Here is a 21,432-nt window from a genome sequence, read left to right on the forward strand (position 1 = left end):
GTGCCACGAAGCGTCGCCGCTTTTATCCGTGCCAAACCTGGAAATACCGGCTATTACAAAAGTGGTCTCAATTATCTGGGCAATCAGTGTAAAACAGTCAGTTGTTCTTCTAGCGGCCACCTGGTGCGTGATGGTCTCTGGTTCCAGCGCTCTGCTGTTTTCTCTGGGCTGACGGATGATCTCTGCCGCCATCTCCCCAACAGAGCTGTACAAGGTATTCTACTACTCCACAAACGCGCAACATACATTACACATAAAAAGTTGCAAAATTTTACATGTCCCTTTACCAATGGTTTATTTGTCTTTTGCTGTTTCAGTAGACTGAAGAGAAACCTAAGAAAATTACATCGCAATAACATGCGAAATCATTCTGACCCAGTACAAATTATGCAGATGAATTCAATCGCTGTTGACAAGCCCTCATAGAACTCTCAAATTTAGGAAGTGCTGACTTCAGCGCTTTACTCGCTGTTCCCACAATCATGTCCATTATAATTATCCGGGCTGTTATGCCGTGGTCGGTTGATGAATTCTGTGTCGATTCCCAACGTTTCGTCTCCGACTGCGGGACACATCTTCAAGAGGGTCCGTAGCTCGATGGAAGGTCCAACACACCCACTGGCTCGCTACGGACAGCCGCTAAATTCCGTGGCCGCGCGCTCCCGCGCCGTGGTGTGACGTCACGTGTTTTGAAAACGTCAGTGCAATTGGCCGCTGTCCGTCGCCGTCGATCGCCGTTGCCATCACCCAGTAGTGGACGGGTGGTACACATCTTCTTTAACACGGGCATCCATATACCGCTTAATTTCACGCCCTCCTCCTTTCGATTGAAATTATGAGGGTGTTTAGCTATTTCGATTACCTCCCTGTAGAGACTTTCGTAATATCCGCTTGTGGCCTCTAGTACCTGCGTCTCCTCGAAACGAATGTTGTGGTTCCCTGGCTGGAAAGCATGCTCCGCAACAGCTGATCGTTCCGTTTCTCCTCTTCTTATGATGGACGTGATATTTCCGGCCGTGAAAGTCTACATTTTAGTATGTTCCCACAATGTTTGTATGAGATAAAGTTTGTGCGATTGAAATGTGCTATCGAGGTGTGGTATAGTACTTAAGCTTCTCGCCTCCCCCCCCCCCCCCCCTCCAGAAACTGAAGTTAAAATTAATATGACTGAATAATGTCTAGTTATTTGAATGGAAACTTATGGGCGAGAGAAGTAGCTTTCCAACTAATTTTAAACGATCCCACACAGGAAGAAATTTGGTTACTGCTTTGAATTCCGAAGTCTATAAAACAAAATGATTACAAGTTACAGCTCATAATCATACTTTGACTCTCGTTGTCCAAGTTAGCACCTGGAATAAAATCTCTGTGGCTCTACGGAATTGCGGCGATCTTAAAATAATCAGACGCACAATCTTAGGCCGTGGGGAAATACGTATTGCGTGCTATGACGTTCTCACTGTCCAGCTTGGGAATCACTGTCCAAGTCAATTTTGATAAAGTCCAGAATTTTACCTCTTAAAATAGAGCATAAACGACCGTAGTGCAGGCTCCACTGATTTCCCAGGATTCAAATTTCCCTACGAGTTACGATACAGCAAATATTGTTCCGAGCCACAGACAAGGGAGAAGTTAAAATAACCAAAGAACTGAAAATACTTCTTCCATTTACGAAATTATATTTTTCCGTAAGTGATCGTCCTAGCTACAATTCAGTATACATCATCCTCTTCTATGAGATGAAATGTTGTCATAATTCATAAAAAACTACATTCGATATTCAAAAAGGCAGTTTTCAACAATGCCGCTAATCAAAATTTCGGTGAGATCCAACTCTCCGCAATTCTACACCAGAAGTAATCAGTCCATTGTGCACGTAATGTTCCACATTATATAAACAGAGTCATTGTATCACGAGTCAGAGATAATCCGTCTCTCGCAGTCACAATGAGTTTCTGAGCAGTATAAATCACTTGTGACTGTAGTTAAATGAAGTGACATGATCTGGTGATTCTTTGACTAAAATATAATGGAACGCTCTATGGTCCGAATTACATCTAGAGCTTCAATGCATTTAACAATACGTTTAACGACATTACTCTCAACAGCGAGTAGTTGGCATCCCGTAATGTTCGCACATGCGTTGACAATGTGCAATACTTCGCACATTGCCGAATATGCTTCACTTGAGACCACGATCGTAAGATTTAATTGTAAGTATAATGACAGGAGATATACAGTACGTGAGGGTTTTATAGAATGTGTTCGTGTATGCAAAGTCTGTGGTGGTATTGATTCGCATTCCCATGTTAATAGTAATAATCTTCCGAATGCAGAGGTCTGTTTGGGTGTAGGAATGTATCATAGTTAACTTTACCATCTTCTAGACGACTGAATAGCGAATTAATACTTTCTACGTGCTGGGAGGCTTTCGTGATCAAGTGTAACTTTGGAAAGATGGAGCGTTTGCGGTGGAGTGCTATACCCTCCCATGTAAATTGTTCGGTCGACTGCTTCTGTACATTTGGTGTATTTATTTAGTTGAGGGAATATCGATTGGGGTGTGTTGAACACACGTTTGCCTGTTCTCTAGACGTGTGAAAGACTGTAGTTGGTTTGTAAACAATATTTATCATCTGAAATCACTTACATCGCCGACTTCGGTATTCGAGAGTGCAAATATCAGTTTACTATACTTGTTTATAGTTAACCAATGGTCGGCAGCACGCTGCACATCGCTAAAGTTTGTTGTTTGTGGAGAAACAATTGACAGTCTATATCTTGTGCATTATGTTGCGTTAGCGATCCGGGGGGAGGGGGGGGGGGGCTACTGCTGTGTGCTTCATATCGACACGTGCGGAGAAAATTGTATAATATTATTCCGAAAATATGGTTGTTCGTTTAATAGAGGAGCCTGGAGATGTCTGTAGAAATGCAAGCAAGAAAACAGAAATAGTCGTATGTATTTGATGACCTTTAGACAACTTTGCGATGTTTAGTTCACGGTGCGATATGGTGATCAGTGTAAAATTGTTTATTACCACTGAGTGTAGCATCTGTAGAAAGAAAGAACAGGTTAGAGGTGTATGTACTGAGGGAACTGTCTGTGCAATTTAGCAATCTTTGCAAAATAACGACAGACAACCCCACAAAGAAAATGTTCGATTGGTTGGGGCGGGATATAGGAGCGGTGAGAACATCTGCGTATGTTGAGAACAGGAAGGCTATCACTTCATATCCGGGAGAAAGAATGGATTGGGCGATATTTTGATAAACAGGTTCTGTTAGGGCAGAGAGTGAAGATTAACTATTTCAGATGCAGTAAAAAATTACAGAGAGCTGGACTTGGCTGATATATATATATATATATATATATATATATATATATATATATATATATATATATATATATATATATATAAGGCCAATTGGCGATAAATGACGATGTATCAGTCAGGCTGGGGAGGGTACGTGCAGTTGAATGCATGTGTCAACAAGCTCTGTGCTATTCTGCCTTCAATGGTATAGATAAGTGATGGCTTGAAATGCTTCGAATATGTGACTGGCGTGAACGCGCTTTGGAGTGCTATGACAGTATAACGGTGACTGTATAGAAGTATGCAACTTTCACCGGTGTTCGACGATGCAGCGGTACCCGACCTGCGGCTGCCTCAATTCATGGGTGTTGTGGCGGCAGCCCTAAATGGACATCTGTGAGTGCTTTAACAGCTGACGGCTGCGTCGGCTGTAGGTGCGATCGCGTCATCATTGGCGTCAAGTGGATGGGAATTTCTCAGGGTTTAAGTATGAATAGGGGTCCCGCCACCTCATGCTTGTGTAAGCCGAGCAGGGACTGTGCATGGTTTGACATCTGAGTGATGCGTCACTTATGGCTACCTCCTGTGTACTCTACTGGACAGGGTGCTGGCACACGTTGATGCATTATTTCTGGAGCTGCTTTGTAGCCCTGCTATTTGGACAGTTCACGAGTACTGAGCGTGTCTACCCATCAGCGGGAAGAATTATTCTGGAGCAGTCTGGTATTGTGCACTGAAATTACGAGTAGATTAGATTAGATTAGATTAGATTAATACTTGTTCCATAGATCATGAATACGACACTTCGTAATGATGTGGAACGTGTCAGGTTAATGAAAGATGTCTGTACAAGATATTACCTTACACAAAATATTGCATGACACTAATGCTTAAGTCAGTTTTTTCCCCTCCCTTAATTTACATCTAAATATTCAGCCAATGAGTAGAAGGACTTGTCATCTAGAAATTCTTTTAATTTATTTTTAAATGTTGGTTGACTATCTGTCAGGCTTTTGATGCTGTTCGGTAGGTGACCAAAGACTTTTGTGGCAGCATAATTTACCCCTTTCTGTGCCAAAGTCAGATTTAACCCTGCATAGTGAAGATCATCCTTTGTCCTGGTATTATAGTTATGCACACTGCTATTACTTTTGAACTGGGCTGGATTATTAACAACAAATTTCATAAGTGAATATATATACTGGGAGGTTACTGTGAGGATCTTTAGATCCTTAAATAGATGTCTGCAGGATGACCGTGGGCGGGCTCCAGCAATTATCCTGATTACACGTTTTTGAGCAATGAATACTTTTCCACTCAACGATGAATTACCCCAGAATATGATACCATACGAAAGCAGTGAATGAAAGTAGGCATAGTAAGCCGAACTCAGACGTTTCAGCAGACCATCAATGTGTTGCTTCCAGTTTAACCTCTCATCAATGGACACACCTAAAAATTTTGAAAATTCTACTTTAGCTACAGACTTCTGTTGAAAGTCTATATTTATTACTGGAGTTGTGCCATTTACTGTACGGAATTGTATATACTGTGTTTTATCAAAATTTAAAGAGAGTCTGTTTGCTGAGAACCACTTAATAATTTTGTGAAAAACAGCATTTACAATTACATCACTTAGTTCTTGGTTTTTGGATGTTATTACTATACTTGTATCATCAGCAAAAAGAACTAATTTTGCATCTTTATCAATGTGGAATTGAAAGTCATTAATGTATATCAAGAGCAGCAAATGACGTAAGACCGAACCCTGTGGGACCCCATACTTGATAGCCCCCCAGTTTGAGGAATCAGCTGTTGTTTTAACATTACATGAACCACTTATTTCAACTTCCTGCATTCTTCCAGGTAAGTATGAATTAAACCATTTGTGCACTGCCCCCCTCAAACCATAATGATTTAGCTTATCTAAAAGAATTCCATGATTTACACAGTCAAAGGCCTTTGAGAGAACACAAAAAATACCAATGGGTGATGTCCGGTTATTCAGAGCATTTAATATTTGATCAATAAAAGCATATATAGCATTTTCTGTTGAAAAGCTTTTCTGAAAACCAAACTTACATATGGTTAGTACTTTATTTTTACAAATATGGGAGGCTACTCTTGAATACATTAAATAAATAGAGTGTAAATTAAATAAATAGAGTGTACTCCAACCTTACTCTCCTCAGCCGCCTAGAGTAGGCTGAGTCGTTTTCCCATCATCTTGGTTTACGTCACGAAACGGGTGAGAGCGTCCTCTGCTGGTGATACTTAGTATTAGACCTCACTGAAAACACACGGTTCACCGCCATCATGCATAACTGTACTTCATCATCAGCTGGTGTCACAGAGGCGTCCTCTGGCGGCGGCGAAATGTGCTAAGACAATTGGGGTCTGGAACTCTTGGGGAACCCACTAGGTGGCGCCATCTTAGATTACGGTACTTGCGTCATCACCTTGAAACGTCCCCTTAGAAAAATTATACAAGACTGTGCTTAAACTGACACACAATATTTTTAGCGCAACGCAATCTGACTTTCAAAAATCTCTAAAAATAATGGCCCTGACTAACATTAACCTACACCTTTCACAAATCACTTATCTCACAAAAATCTTCGTTACTCAAGCTACTGCAATACAGCGAGCGCCACTACTGCCAGCTAAATAAAAGATTCAAACTACTGAAGGCACTAACTACTGATAGGCATAGTTAGCAAATGAAAGATTTTAATAGAGAACAAACAATGTATTTACCTTAATAGTCATAATATATATATCAGTTCATGACACCAATTCTTACAAATTTCAAAACTCCGCCATCTCTCTCCCCATGTCCAACACTGCTGGCGGCTCACCTCCAACTGCGCAACGCTACGCGCTGTTAGCATCCAGCTGCCGCTGCCCGACACAACAATGGCGAGTATTAGAACAATGCCAACCAGCCACAGACTGCACACGGCACAGCCAGTGATTTTCATACAGAGCGCTATGTGGCGGCGGCGTTACCAATATAAAAAAAACTTAAACAGCCTACTTACATAGCCCCCATGCTCCTCACAAAAAAATTTACAAATTGTTTTGGGCCGTGGCCAATACAGATTTGAAAATTTTTTTCATAATTACAATAACAAAGAAATGAAATGCACACACTTATCGATACAATGTTGGTCAAAAGCTGAAATTTTCTCACAGTCCATAAAGACAGTCCTGATCATTCATCAAAGTAAAATTGCAGTGTTTTTCTCAAAGTCTGAGTAGTAAAAGAAAATGCTCACAGAAGTAGTGGATTTCCATGCAGTCTGAAAGAAGTAGTGTTGTCCTTCCAACGGACATACAGTGCTGACTCTTGACATGCAGACAGTAATGGGCCACAACAGAGCAAACCCACAGCAGAGTCAGTCGAAGTTTTAAAGAATATTGGTAGGTTGGTCGTCACAGAGTAGACCCATTGTAGTCCTGGTAGAGATTACGGTATTGGTGGGCCACCAGAGGTGCAGACCCAGTGCAGTCCTTGTAGAAATAATGGTATTGGTGAGTCATCAAAGGTGTAGACCCACTTCAGTCCTTGTAGAGATTATGGTATTGGTGGGCCACCAGAGGTGCAGACCCACTGCAGTCCTTGTAGAGATGGCTAGCAGCCATCTGTTGCGACTGTGCAGGTGCACAATCACCATCGAAGAGTCTTGCGGAGAATATAGCAAGTCCATAAACCACCACTTGTGCACTCACAAATTTTTTGAAATGTCCTTTCAACCAGCAATGCTGTTATCCAGACCCTTACTGAATTATTAACACACGTGCAAACTCTATCAGTCCCTACTTCTCACTTATTGTCCATATACTATGACCAACAGAAATTTGTGCAGTGAAATGTAATTTACAAGTTACTTAATTTGATGAACTGGTGTCAATTACAATTTTATAACATAAGAATACAATAACAAAGGCACAAAATATATCATTAAAGAACATAACAATACAGATAATATTTGTAGTAGTACAGGCTTTACAAAAGAATCGAAATAGCTAATACATCAGTGTTACAAAATTTACGACATAAGTACATACATAAAAGATCAGAATAACTTTTGAAACATCAACTTCACACATGAGCATTAAAACAAAACACAACAAATAATGTCTGAACATATTTGCAAAGAAAATAACATAGTATTTGAAAAATTCTACAACATAAATCTTATTACCTAAACACATAAAGACAAGAAAAAGACAAATACACAAGGGTACATAAACACATAGAGGAATAATACGAAAGGAAAGGACAGGGTTTGTTTTACTGCAGTATTTTGCATAGAGATCTCCCTTAGTTCATCATTATTTCCAAAAAGACCAATCTAAACCTGCTTTCTGTATTCTGTTCACATCCTCTTTCAAAAATAGTTTTTCTCCACTGTACACTACTTTTTTGGCCAAACCATTTTCTTAAAGCTTCTCAATGCTTTTCTTCCAATTCATCATAGTTAGTTTCTTATATAGTCTACCCCCTCTTAAGCTAACTTAAATCTACTGAGCTCAGATGCTTAACTGAGGGATGAGGCAATGCAGCAGCACAAAACAATTTACACAAACAGCAATGTTAAAAAATGGAAATTGGCAAAAAAGGCAGCAATATTACAACTAATATAAGGCAATGCGCAGCAAACAAGAAAAATAAATCAGTAATAAAATTGGCTTAACCTAGTAATACAAAGTGCAATTCAGTAGCACTATGCCTGGCACATAGCAGCAGCAGCAAATGCTATAAATTATACCTAAACATGACAAAGCTCAAGCAGAAAAAATATTATGCTAAAGACAACAATGCAGATAAGGGAAATGTATATTCACATCTTAATGTCTATATAATTAAAATGGTGCACCACTACTTATTCAATTACCAAGTACTTGAAAAGAAAATTATATATACAGTTACTGTTATTAGTCGCTTCTTATTGCTCTTTCCATTCCAAGAGCTCCTTTTTCGCAGAATGTGGATCATAAAATAATTATTTAATAGATCTGTCGACAGAAAGTGTTCACATTAGTAAATGTATTTAATTTTATAAAACCAAAGCTGCAACACAGCTGGAAAACAGATATCAAATGAAATAAGCAACTATGGACAAAGGATAAAAATATCATCAATAGTCATGTGACATTTTATAAGTTAGTAGAATTCTCTCAACTTTCGTAGAAAGACGTTTGTTATAATCAGGTGTCAGATGTAAGTATCTTTCTCAGTAATGAGCGTGTCGTATTTGCGGTGCTTTCTACAAAGGAATGTCAATAGAGAGGCGAATGGTCTTTTTTTTTTTTTTTACCTGTGCCTCTGAAAGGCACACACTAATGGCTATCTTTTGTCAGGTGGTTGTCGCGCAGCTGGGTGCCCATGACGCATTACGTGCAGGTGGTCACTTAACTGTCTTAACGAAATATTTACGACACCAGTTTCCGCTACAGTGGCAGTCTCATGTAAAAAATTTCACAGGTCAAGAATTTGCGTTACACATCTGTAGAAACAAAATTCTATTAATATAACAGTGTCCAAAATTTTTGGCGGCCTTGTGATACATTCACGCGTATACACACATTTCATAACTCTTAAAGTACGATTCTTGGTTTCCAACATCCTTTTTCACAAACCAGAGTCCCTAACCACTACTCATTATTCCTTACCTTATTACACATATGTATATTCGTCGACACTTCTTCAATATGTCATCATAACAGATACGTAGCATAACCAAATAACTCATATAGCATCAGCCTAAGCATCCTTCAGCAGCATAATTCACATCGTCGTCGTAATAATAACATCATAACACCACAGTCAAATTCTCAAAATCTCCGTAGCTTCCTCCAATAATTTCAAAACCTAAAAAAAATTCTCTGCTCATGTCAAAAGTGTCATCTGCCTCAAACGTACTTTAAAAATCGTGATCCCATACCAAATATGTCATTCAAAGCTCTCATAGTATCACAATGGTTCCGAAAAAATATGAACAGTTCACAAAATACAACTTCGTAAGTGTGAAGTTATCCAATAGTGTAATTACGTAAACATCTCTCACTGATGTAGTAAAGTAAATGTTTGTCTCTCTCAGTTAAATGATCAGATAGCTGTGTAATTAATGTGTTAGAGAAATACGGTACCGATGTGTAAAGTTGTATAAGCAAATACCATATTAGCTAGGGCTCCTTGTGCTTGCCAAACACATGGTACACAAAGTAAGCGTGTACCCCCCTGAGGATAAATGTAATTATATCCTCAGGTGTTACAGATTACAGCAATGGAATGAAATGTATCACGATAACTTTCTTTGTAATTCAAATATGTTGAAAAATAAATAGTTTAATGCGTGTCCTGTAGCGCTAAATGTGCGTCTTGCTGTAAGACAATCTCTGTGGAAGTGTCGTAGTTATTGTCCTCCGAAAGCTAAGTTCTACAGAAGTCAATGTACTTACCTCGTGATAAACGAAATTGAAATGCTTTGCGTATAGATATCTTAGTTATTACGCTTATTGCCGTGATGAAGTAAGTACTGTACTGTACGTATTGTTGTGCTGCAGAAAAGGCTGTCTCATTGTAGCTATACCACAAACGTTACTACTAAAACATGTTTTACTTTCCAGAAAAGTTCAGAAAAACTGTGCAGATATAAAACAGAAAGACCGCAAAAGCAACATTGTAAATTGTCACTCATTAGTAGCGTCGTGATAAAATCGTTCACGTAAACTAACCACTGTGTCATCTGGTATCTCATAGAAAGTACTTTAAATCCAGAATGTATTTTCAAGTAAACCAAAATGTTGCATTAAAATCTCATTAGCAATACTGGTAAATGTTCTAAGTATGTCAGCCTTATAGTCGTTACGTAATCGTGCAACTAACAAGCAAGAATGTACACACGCAATAACACAGTGATGTCTGTTCACTATAACAAAGCACTCGTAAATACTGTCTAAATATGTTCCGTAGGTTCTAGACTGGATAGTAAACTTCAAACATTGTTGCATGTTAACAGTTTCTCAGTGTGACAAAGCATACTAGAAATGTGAAGTGAAATGTTTTATGGCAAAGACAAAGTTAAAAAGCAGATTATCTTTCAATAAACGGTTTTACATGTGAAATGTGGTGTAAACCTTTACTCTTCCTAGTACGCAGATTGTCAACTGAAAAGCAATTATCATATGGTTACGTCGGTAAGGAACACTGGAATTCTGCTCAAGGTTAACTTATGTTATTTTTCTCTGAGCCAACCGGCGCACGCGGCTGCCTGCGGTGCGAGTCATTGTCTGTTTCTTTGTTGGCGCGCGCTGTTATTGGGATTAGGAGACCTAACTTCTACAAATTCACCTTGTCGAGAGGGCCCTGCTCTGTTTGATTCCCTCCAGTTCTGCTGCAATTCAGGTCTGTCGTTACGATCATATCGTGTGTCGTCATGTCGGTAGATTCCATAGTTTCTTTCTTGTCGGTCACGTGGTGGAGAATTTCTCCCTGAATCGTAACTGCGCGCTGGACCATTGCGTCTTAAGTTATTCCGTCTCCCTTGATAATAATTATTTTGGTTTCCATATTGTCTGTTTCTCTGATTGTCTCTGTGATAGTCATTACCGCGGAGAGGTGATCTTTCCCTGTAATAATTACTACTCTGCCAACGGTTGTCATACGGGTGGTGTCCGTTTTGGTCACGATTTACGTTGTACGAATAGCCTTGTCGTGTATTATTTCTGTCATCGCGGAATTGTGACAGGTGTGACCTGTAATTGTTGTGTTCCTGTTTTCGCGTTCGATTGTCAGTGTCAATTTCCAGTTCTTGTAACAGTCCCTGAAAAGCTTCAATGTCGTCTTTGCATCGTCCTGCTAAAATAATCTGTCGTAAATGTTCAGGTAATTTGATTAAGCAAATGCGGATGAGTTCTGAGGGGCTGTATGGGTTTGAAAGATACTGATTCTTATGTAACATGTCTTCAAAATATTTGACAAGACTGGAAAATTCAGATTGTTCGAAATGTTTCATCATTATGATGCTATGTTTTACTCGGTCTTGTGTGGCTTGGGACCAATATGCTGAGAGGAAGGCATGGTAAAATTCTCCTTCACTGTGGCAATCGTGAATGACCGATCGCATTCTTACAGCTGGTTCATTTTCTAAATAGCCACACATAAATTCTAATCTGTGCTCTAGTGACCAGTTGGGAGGATAACAATGAGAGAATTGATGAAGCCACGCTTGTGGATGAATATCGTTGCCAGAATTCTTAAATGTTTTTAATTTATGTGTAGTAATGAACAGCTTATAGTCAAAATCATCATGTCGGCAGAGTCGCATGTCGTTCATTGTTATATCGTTTCGGCGGTTCCATCTAAAAATTCAGTGTACCTTGCCAATTTCTTTCATGATTTCCGAAATGTCCTGTGTTATTATTTTGTGGTTGTTCTGTATTTCTATGTCCCTCTTCCCGTACTGGGGCGCGAGTGTCCTCTGAAATATGTAACTCTTGTATTACTTGAGGCAACTGATCTTGTACTTCCCCCATTTCTCTTTTGTACTGTGTGTTGATTTGATTTTGATTCTGTTTGAATTTTCTAATTAGTTCATACTCTTCAGTGTCAGTGAAGGCTACAGGTTTTGTGTCATTCAGGTCATCATCTACCTTTGTAGATAAGTTAGTGAGCTGATCTGAAAGTTCGGCTGCTTTATCAGATAGTGAAATTATTTCCTCTGTGTGTTTTTCTGAACCAAGTTTCAGAGTGTCCATTTGTGTTGAAATCGTACCTGTGTCCTTTAAGTTTTCCTGAGTTTTTGCAAGTTGCGTAACCGAATCGATAGATGCAACTGAGTCAATTTTAGCTTGCAGGGACTCATGATTTTCATGAACAATAGTTTGCAGTTCTTTTATGGCTGCTTCTTGATTCTGTAATGCATTTTCATGCCGTGAAAAAATAGGTTGAAAATGCTCACAAATTTGTGTTTTTACGTCGTTACAGACTTTTTGACATTTCGATTCTATGTTATGTAACTCATTAGTTAAATCTTCGCGTGTCTGTTCAAGCGCGGTGTCTAATTTCCGAAGATTTTGTTCCATTGTGCCTAACTTTTGAAGATTTTGTCCCATTTGTTTCTGATTTTGTCCAAGCGTTGTGTCTAACTTTTGTAGCCTTTGTCCCATTTGTTGCATAAACTGTAATAACAGTGCACTGGTGTCTGAAACATGTTCCTCAGTGCTATTCGGCTGTGCATTTGAACCGGCAATAGTCGCATTTTTAAAAGCAGAAAATGTGTCTTGATTTATTTGAGAAAACGGTGAGGACGCAAAAATCTGAATCTACAGTATTTGCAAGATTGTGTCCTGTCATTTCGGAATCCTGAGGCGAGCTGTTGCCGACCGATTGATCGATAATGCTTCCCTGTTCACTAATTGTTTCACTGCCTACACCATTATTTGCAGCCCGCTCCATTTCCCTATGCACTATTTCCAAATTACTACTTTGAACATTAGTTAATTCATTACATGTTGGCGCTAACACACTGCTTTCGTCTTCACTGTCATTTCTCAGTTCACTTTGGAGCCTAGTATTACGTTTTTCACACGCCATTATTGTCACAATATTTCACACGATAACACAGAAAATCACAATTTGAAGAGCAAACATAAGAGAACACATTAACATAGCAAATAATATCTAGTTAATTGCAAGCGCAGCTGCGAAATACTTGGTGCAAACCTACATGCATGCCACAACTGTTTTACTGTACAACAATGAAAAACTACAATTACAAAGGAGATTCTCTCTACAATTACGCGCTAGCAATAAACACAATCTACACTAATTACACAAACTACAAGAAAAAATCAGAAGATTCCAGTGAGGTATACTCGGCTAAGGGTCGACATATGAAACGTCCCCTTAGAAAAATTATACAAGACTGTGCTTAAACTGACACACAATATTTTTAGCGCAACACAATCTGACTTTCAAAAATCTCTAAAAATAATGGCCCTGACTAACATTAACCTACACCTTTCACAAATCACTTATCTCACAAAAAGCTTCGTTACTCAAGCTACTGCAATACAGCGAGCGCCACTACTGCCAGCTAAATAAAAGATTCAAACTACAGAAGGCACTAACTAGTGATAGGCATAGTTAGCAAATGAAAGATTTTAATAGAGAACAAACAATGTATTTACCTTAATAGTCATAATATACATATCAGTTCATGACACCAATTCTTACAAATTTCAAAACTCCGCCATCTCTCTCCCCATGTCCAACACTGCTGGCGGCTCACCTCCAACTGCGCAACGCTACGCGCTGTTAGCATCCAGCTGCCGCTGCCCGACACAACAATGGCGAGTATTAGAACAATGCCAACCAGCCACAGACTGCACACGGCACAGCCAGTGATTTTCATACAGAGCGCTATGTGGCGGCGGCGTTACCAATAAAAAAAAAAACTTAAACAGCCTACTTACAACCTGACAGTCATTAGGGCGTCCTCTAGTGTTATAGATATGGACTAAGCCACTTCGGGTATGGACTCAGTGGCGAATACAGTTGGTGGTGGCGCTGCCTGCATGAATAATGGTACATGCGTCATTATCTGATGTCTGGAGAGCGCCCTCTGGTGGCTCCAATATGAGCTAAGCGAGTTGGAGTCCAGACCCAGAGGCGAACACATCTGCTTTAAATTGGTTAAATAATAAAGACATGTCCATTTTTCCCGCCACTTCCCTAGGTGTGACGCATTATCATGTTGAAATTTGAACTTCACGTCATTTTTCTGGGTGAAGGGGACGCGGCAATTTCCGCCAAAATTCAAACTTCCCGCCAAAAGCCGCCATCTTGAATGACGTCATCACCACCATCTTGGATGGCGCCATCGCCGCCATCTTGGATAATGGTACTTTGTTCCTGTATTCCCATTGTCCCAATACTTATGACTGTGGGAACACCTCATTCATCCATGCATCCTGCATGTCAGCAGGGATCTGTTCAAGCTTGTGGAGGCTCTGTTATGCAGTGGGACATGTGTAGGCGGAGTGATATGGGAATCCTGATACGTCAAGATACGATTGTGACTGGTGACGTGTACGTAAGCATCCTGTCTGATCAACTGCATCCATTCATGTCCACTGTGTTTTCCGACGGACTGGGACAAGTCCAGCAGGATAATGCGATACCCCACACGTCCAGAAGAAGCTCCAGGAACACTCTACTGAGTTTATACATTTCCGGTAGCCTCCCCAGGCATGAAAATTATTGAGCATATTTGGGGAGCCTTGCAACATGCTGTTCAGAAGAGATGTCCACCCCATCGTACTCTTACTGATTTACGGTCAGCCCTGGAGGATTCATGGTGTCAATTCCTTCCAGTACTACTTCACACATTAGTCGAGTCCATGCCACCTCTCGTTGTGGCACTTCTGAGTGCTCGCTAGGGCCCCACACGATATTAGATTGGTGTACCAGTTTCTTTAGCTCTTCAGCGTTAAATGAAAGCAACCGGCAAGCCAGTTGTTCAGTGTTTCTTGAACGACTACACTACCGCCTAATGTGGTGTTTTCGCTGTTACTCCATGTTCGTAACAGGCTGTTCAGCAGGCAGAGTGGTACGTGTGCAGTCAGACGAACATAACGATAGTCACAATGCAGATCAAGAAAAAACAAAAATATGTTCAACAATAGAAACGTGGCAGGGGTACATTGGTTAACGCATTAATCAACATCGCGTACTTAGGAAACCAACTGAAATATAATCCCAAACTTTTTCTGATAAGTCTGATGTTAAGCCACGTAGTATGTCAAAAGATTGGTCATAAAGTAAAGGTGTGTAACGGGGAGAGTGCATTATCTGCGGAATTAAACCCTCTTCTGACGCTCTCGTTGCCGCCGGTAATTAATTTCAACGACCATTAACATAAGTGTTTTTATTCACGATGTGAAGAGCTCTAAATAAGCGTTGCTTATTTCCGGAAAGGTACAGCGTTTCAGAACAACTATACTTCTCATTTTATAGGTGCAATTTTAAAAAATGTGCGACTTTATCACCAAGAATTTCATTAATCCAGGAAAACGTTACAGTTCAAAAAGAACTTCATCGATAATCTATTTTTTATATCTACAAGGGCTTGACGGATTCAGAAATTTATTTTCATTCTAAAAGGATGTGGCATCTACACTACTAGCCATTAAAATTGCTACGCCAAGAAGAAATGCAGATGATAAACGGGTATTCATTAGACAAATATATTATACTAGAACTGACATGTGATTAGATTTTCACGTAATTTGGATACATAGATCCTGAGAAATAAGTTCCCAGAGCAACGACCTCTGCTCGTAATAACGGCCTTGATACGCCTGGGCATTAAGTCAAACAGCGCTTGGATAGCGTGTACAGGTACAGCTGTCTATGCAGCTTCAACACGATACCACAGTTCATCAAGAGTAGTGACTGCCACCATTGACCAGACGTTTGAATTGGTGAGAGATCTGGAGAATGTGCTGGCCAGGGCAGCAGTCGAACATTTTCTGTACCCAGAAAGGCCCGTACAGGACCTGCAACATACGGTCGTGCATTATCCGACTGAAATGTAGGATTTCGCAGGGATCGAATGAAGCGTAGAGCCACGGGTCGTAACACATCGGAAATGTAACGTCCACTATTCAAAGTACCGTCAATGCGAACAAGAGGTGAACGAGACGTGTAACCAGTGGCATCCCATACCATCATGCCGGGTGACACGCCAGTATGGCGATGACGAATACACGCTTCCAATGTGCGTTCAACGTGATGTCGCCAAACACGGATGAGACCGTCATGATGCTCTAGACAGAACCTGGATTCATCCGAAAAAAATGACGTTTTGCCGTGCGTGCACCCAGGTTCCACGTTGAGTACACCGTCGCAGGCGCTCCTGTCTGTGATGCTGCGTTAAGGGTAACCGCAGCCACGGTCTCCGAGCTGATAGTCCATGCTGCTGCAAACATCGTCGAACTGTTCGTGCAGATGGTTGTGTCCTGCAAACGTCCCCATCTGTTGACCCAGTGATCGAGACGTGGCTGCACGATCCATTACAGCCATGTGGATAAGATGCCTGTCACCTCGACTACTAGTGATACGAGGCCGTTGGCATCCAGCACGGAATTCCGACCTTTATCAAAGTCGGAAACGTGATGGTACGCATTTCTCCTCCTTACACTAGGTTCTAATGGTTCAAATGGCTCTGAGCACTATGGGACTCAACATCTTAGGTCATAAGTCCCCTAGAACTTAGAACTACTTAAACCTAACTAACCTAAGGACATCACAAACATCCATGCCCGAGACAGGATTCGACCTCGAATGAGGAGAAGCCACTGGATGTCAGCTGAATAACAAATCCATCACAGACATTTCTACGATTCTAAAGCTGCTCAGGTCGACTGCTGGCGATATGAATGTGAACTGGAAAAGCGAAGGAACAACCACAGTTAAAAAAAAGAACAGGTGCACTTCGAAACTCGTCTGTTATATGTACCAATTTCCATGCATTAAGTTTATTACGTATCTACTAATCGTAAGCAATTGTTGCCACCATATCTGCTCCCAGTGATCCACTTCCGTATACCCCCTCCTACGTCTTCTGCATCAATTTCTCTGCCTAAAATTTTTGTGGTGAGTGCGGCCTCCAACGACAGAAGTGAGGCTGTGAGACATTCCACATGGATTGTGAATTTTGAAAGTAAACCAAGAGTTCTTCTTCAGTTCTCTTCCGTTAGAGGTTGTTCTTGAGTGGAGGTGTGCTTTTGCCTGTAAGTGATACGGTGTGTTGATGAACGTGTTTGCATTGGATTATCTTCGGAAAGACCTACTGCTACGTACGACAGCAGTGGTGGCTTTCCATTGATGATGCTGTAATTTACCGTCTAGTAAGGTCATCCGAAGACCAGTATCAGCTGCAAAGCGATTTAGAAAAGATTGCTGTATGGTGTGTCAGGTGGCAGTTGACGCTAAATAACGAAAAGTGTGAGATGATCCACATGAGTTCCAAAAGAAATCCGTTGGAATTCGATTACTCGATAAATAGTACAATTCTCAAGGCTGTCAATTCAACTAAGTACCTGAGTGTTAAAATTACGAACAACTTCAGTTGGAAGGACCACATAGATAATATTGTCGGGAAGGCGAGCCAAAGGTTGCGTTTCATTGGCAGGACACTTAGAAGATGTAACAAGTCCACTAAAGAGACAGCTTACACTACACTCGTTCGTCCTCTGTTAGAATATTGCTGCGCGGTGTGGGATCCTTACCAGGTGGGATTGACGGAGGACATCGAGAGGGTGCAAGGAAGGGCAGCTCGTTTTGTATTATCGCGTTATAGGGGAGAGAGTGTGGCAGATATGATACACGAGTTGGGATGGAAGTCATTACAGCATAGACGTTTTTCGTCGCGGCGAGAGCTTTTTACGAAATTTCAGTCACCAACTTTCTCTTCCGAATGCGAAAATATTTTGTTGATCCCAACCTACATAGGTAGGAATGATCATCAAAATAAAATAAGAGAAATCAGAGCTCGAACAGAAAGGTTTAGGTGTTCGTTTTTCCCGCTCGCTGTTCGGGAGTGGAATAGTAGAGAGATAGTATGATTGTGGTTCGATGAACCCTCTGCCAAGCACTTAAATGTGAATTGCAGAGTAGTCATGTAGATGTAGATGTAGATGTAGATGTAGAAGCTATATCAAATCAGAATTATATACAGCTCTTTCCATGGGACTCTGGAACCCAAGTTGACATTTTTGTACTACAATATGCTTGATGAACGATGTTGGAGCACTGAGATTTCTTAGGCACTAAGGTCGAAACAAAAGCGGAGCGATTTTTGCGGTTATGACAATCATGGGGCACATTCCGTTCTGTTTACGTACTTCATTGGGTTTACGATCAGGTTTAGCAATCCGATACTTCATTCACCTAAGGTTTATGTATTTTATATGTTTTTAAAATCTGCGTTACGTAGCATGTTTTTGTATGAACGTGCCAAGGGCTGATTAGTAACGCTTTGGCTAAATGGATGTAGAAGAGAACCTTTACCACACAGAAGCAAGAAAAGGTCTATAAAGTATATTTTCCACAGGTTTATGTGTCAAGGGTCTTTATCAAAATAAATTAGAAAAATAATTAGAATAATTAGCTTCTACGGACACTATTGGAGAAGAATGGACAAATATTGAAAAAGCCATAAAACAGCTGTAAATGGGACATTAGGTAAGAAAAAAATCGCCAAATGCATGTGATAAAAACTGGGTCAACAGGAATTAAGCAAGCAATACAAGAAAAACAAAGAGCATATAAAAATAAGTTTGAAAGGCTGTCCTAGAAGAGAGATCTATGACTAGAAAAGGCTTTACAAAAAAAAAGGATAGTGAAAAGATCCCACCAGTCAGCCTGAGACAAATACATTAGTAGAATGGAGCATGATATTCATGGCCATCAGCAGACAGTGGGTAAGACTTCGAGAACGTGAAATAGAACAGAAAAGAATACAATTCGCTTGAATAATATTACTGACACTAACATGGGACAGAAGAAAGAAAAAGGTCTAGGAATAGAAGAAAAAAGACTTAGATGAAAGAACAGTAAAAGAATTCACAGCAGCTTTGAAAGCCACAGAAAATCAAAAGGAACAGGTTAAGAAGGAATTAATGGTTAGTTAATAATGGAATGTTATCACTATACCTTACATTGCTACTCTTGTTTCTAACATACGCTGCAAGCTAAAAGATGTACCAGGACGTTGGAGTAAACCAGAGGTAATATCAATATATAAGAACCGAGAAAACATAACCAAAAAAAGTGGAAACTACAGGGGAACAAGCTTCCTTGACACAGTGAGAATCTTCATGCAAGAATTTTAAACACAAGTCTAAACAGAACAGCAGAGTATTTGCTTGTGAAGGAACAAGTCGGATTTAGAAAGGGGCGATCAACGAGTGATGCAGTTTCTATTTTACGACAGCTCACTGAAAAGCTGAAGAAGTTTAACGAAGAGACACAAACTGGGTTTAGAGACCATAGAAAAGCTTTTTAAAAATGTGGTTAGAGTAAAGTTATAGAGAATTGTAGAGTATCAGGGGCTACCCTTCGAAACTGATATCAGACATCAAAAGTCCACAATAAAAAACATCAGTAGTTTATCCCAAAAGCTGTTTTAATAATTACACTGACGATGTAATTCACAGATGGAATTTAAACATAAACACTGGGGTAAAAATTTGGTAAACCTAAAATCACTCCTCTACGCACTGACCTTACGATGATTTTTTTGAGAGAAGTCGATTTACAAAAAGGAATTTATGAACCAAAAAAATATGTAAAGAACCTAACATGGAAATATCTTCGAGCAAATGTAAGAGATATAGGAGTACCTGTTTAATAAGTCGCAGCTGCAAAATACTAACGCGAGTCCCTTACAGACGAATGGAAAAACTGGTAGAAGCCGGCATCGGGGAAGATCAGTTTGAATTCCCCAGAAACGTTTGAACACGTGAGGCAACACTTACATTACGACTTGTCTTAGAAGATAGATTAAGAAGAAACAAACCTACTTTTCTAGCATTTGTGGACTTATAAAAAGCTTTTCTCAATGTTCTGAAGGTGGTAGGGGAAAAATCAGGGAGCGAAGGGTTATTTACAATTTGTACAGAAGCCAGATGGCAGTTATAAGAGTCGAGGGGCATGAAAGGGAAGCAGTGGTTGGGAAGGGAGTGAGACAGGGTTGTAGCCTCTCCCCGATGTTATGCAATCTGTATATTGAGCAAGCAGTAAAGGAAACAAAAGGAAAATTCGGAGTAAGTATTAAAATCCATGGAGAAGAAGTAAAAATTTTGAGGTTCACCGATGACATTGTACTTCTGCCAGAGACAGCAAAGGACTTGGAACAGCTGTTGAATGGAATTGACAGTGCCTCGATAGAAGGATATAAGATGAACACCAACAAAAGCAAAACGATGATAGTGGAATGTAGTCGAATTAAGTCGGGTGTTGCTGAGGGAATTAGATTAGGAAATGAGACACTTAAAGTAGTAAGGGAGTTTTGCCATTTGGGAAGCAAAATAACTGAGGGTGGTCGAAGTAGAGAGGATATAAAATGTAGACTGGCAACGGCAAGGAAAGCGTTTCTGAAGAAGAGAAATTTCTTAACATCGAGTATAGATTTAAGTGTCAGGAAGTCCTTTATGGAAGTATTTGTATGGAGTGTAGCCGTGTATGGAAGTGAAACGAGGACGATAAATAGATTGGACAAGAAGAGAACAGAAGCTTTAGAAATGTGGTGCTACAGAAGAATGCTGAAGATTAGATGGGTAGATCGCATAACTAATGAGGAGTTACTGAATGGAATTGGGGAGAAGAGCAGTTTGTGGCAGGTCTTGACTAGAAGAAGGGATCGGTTGGTAGGACATGTTCTGAGGCATTAAGGGATCATCTATTTAGTATTGGAGGGAAGCGTGGAGGGTAAAAGTCGTAGAGGGAGACTAAGAAATGAATACACTATGCAGATTCAGAAGGATGTAAGTTGCAGTACGTACTGGGAGATGAAGAAGCTTGCACAGGATAGAGTAGCATGGAGAGCTGCACCAAACCTGCCTCAGGACTGAAGACTACAACAACAACAACATGGAACAATTAACAGAACTCTAACGCATAAAAGAAGAAACGACTGAAATTTTATAAAATGTTGTTTGGCCAAACCTATGAAATGGAAGTGAATCGTGGGCGTTGACTAAAAGAAGGAAAAACAGATACAAGGAGTAGAAATGAGACTTCTTAGAGCAGTAGAGGAATGTAAAAGAACAGATAAAGTCCGAAAATTAGATATTGTAAGAAGTCGAAGATTAAGACTGTGAAAGAAAAACTGGAAGAAAACAAAAAGAAATGGAATGAACATCTTTAACAAATGGGTCCAGAGAGGCTACCACATCAGATAAAGAATTTTTAATCGAAAGGGAGAAAGAGATCCTGGCAGACCGAGGAAAAGATGGCAACCGTAACAAGCCACAACTGGCCTAACTCGGAAAGTGCAGAAGAAGAGGAAGCGCACATAACAATTAGTTGCAGTCAGTG

This window comes from Schistocerca gregaria, chromosome 1, assembly GCF_023897955.1.
Source record: "Schistocerca gregaria isolate iqSchGreg1 chromosome 1, iqSchGreg1.2, whole genome shotgun sequence".
Lineage (NCBI taxonomy): Eukaryota > Metazoa > Arthropoda > Insecta > Orthoptera > Acrididae > Schistocerca > Schistocerca gregaria.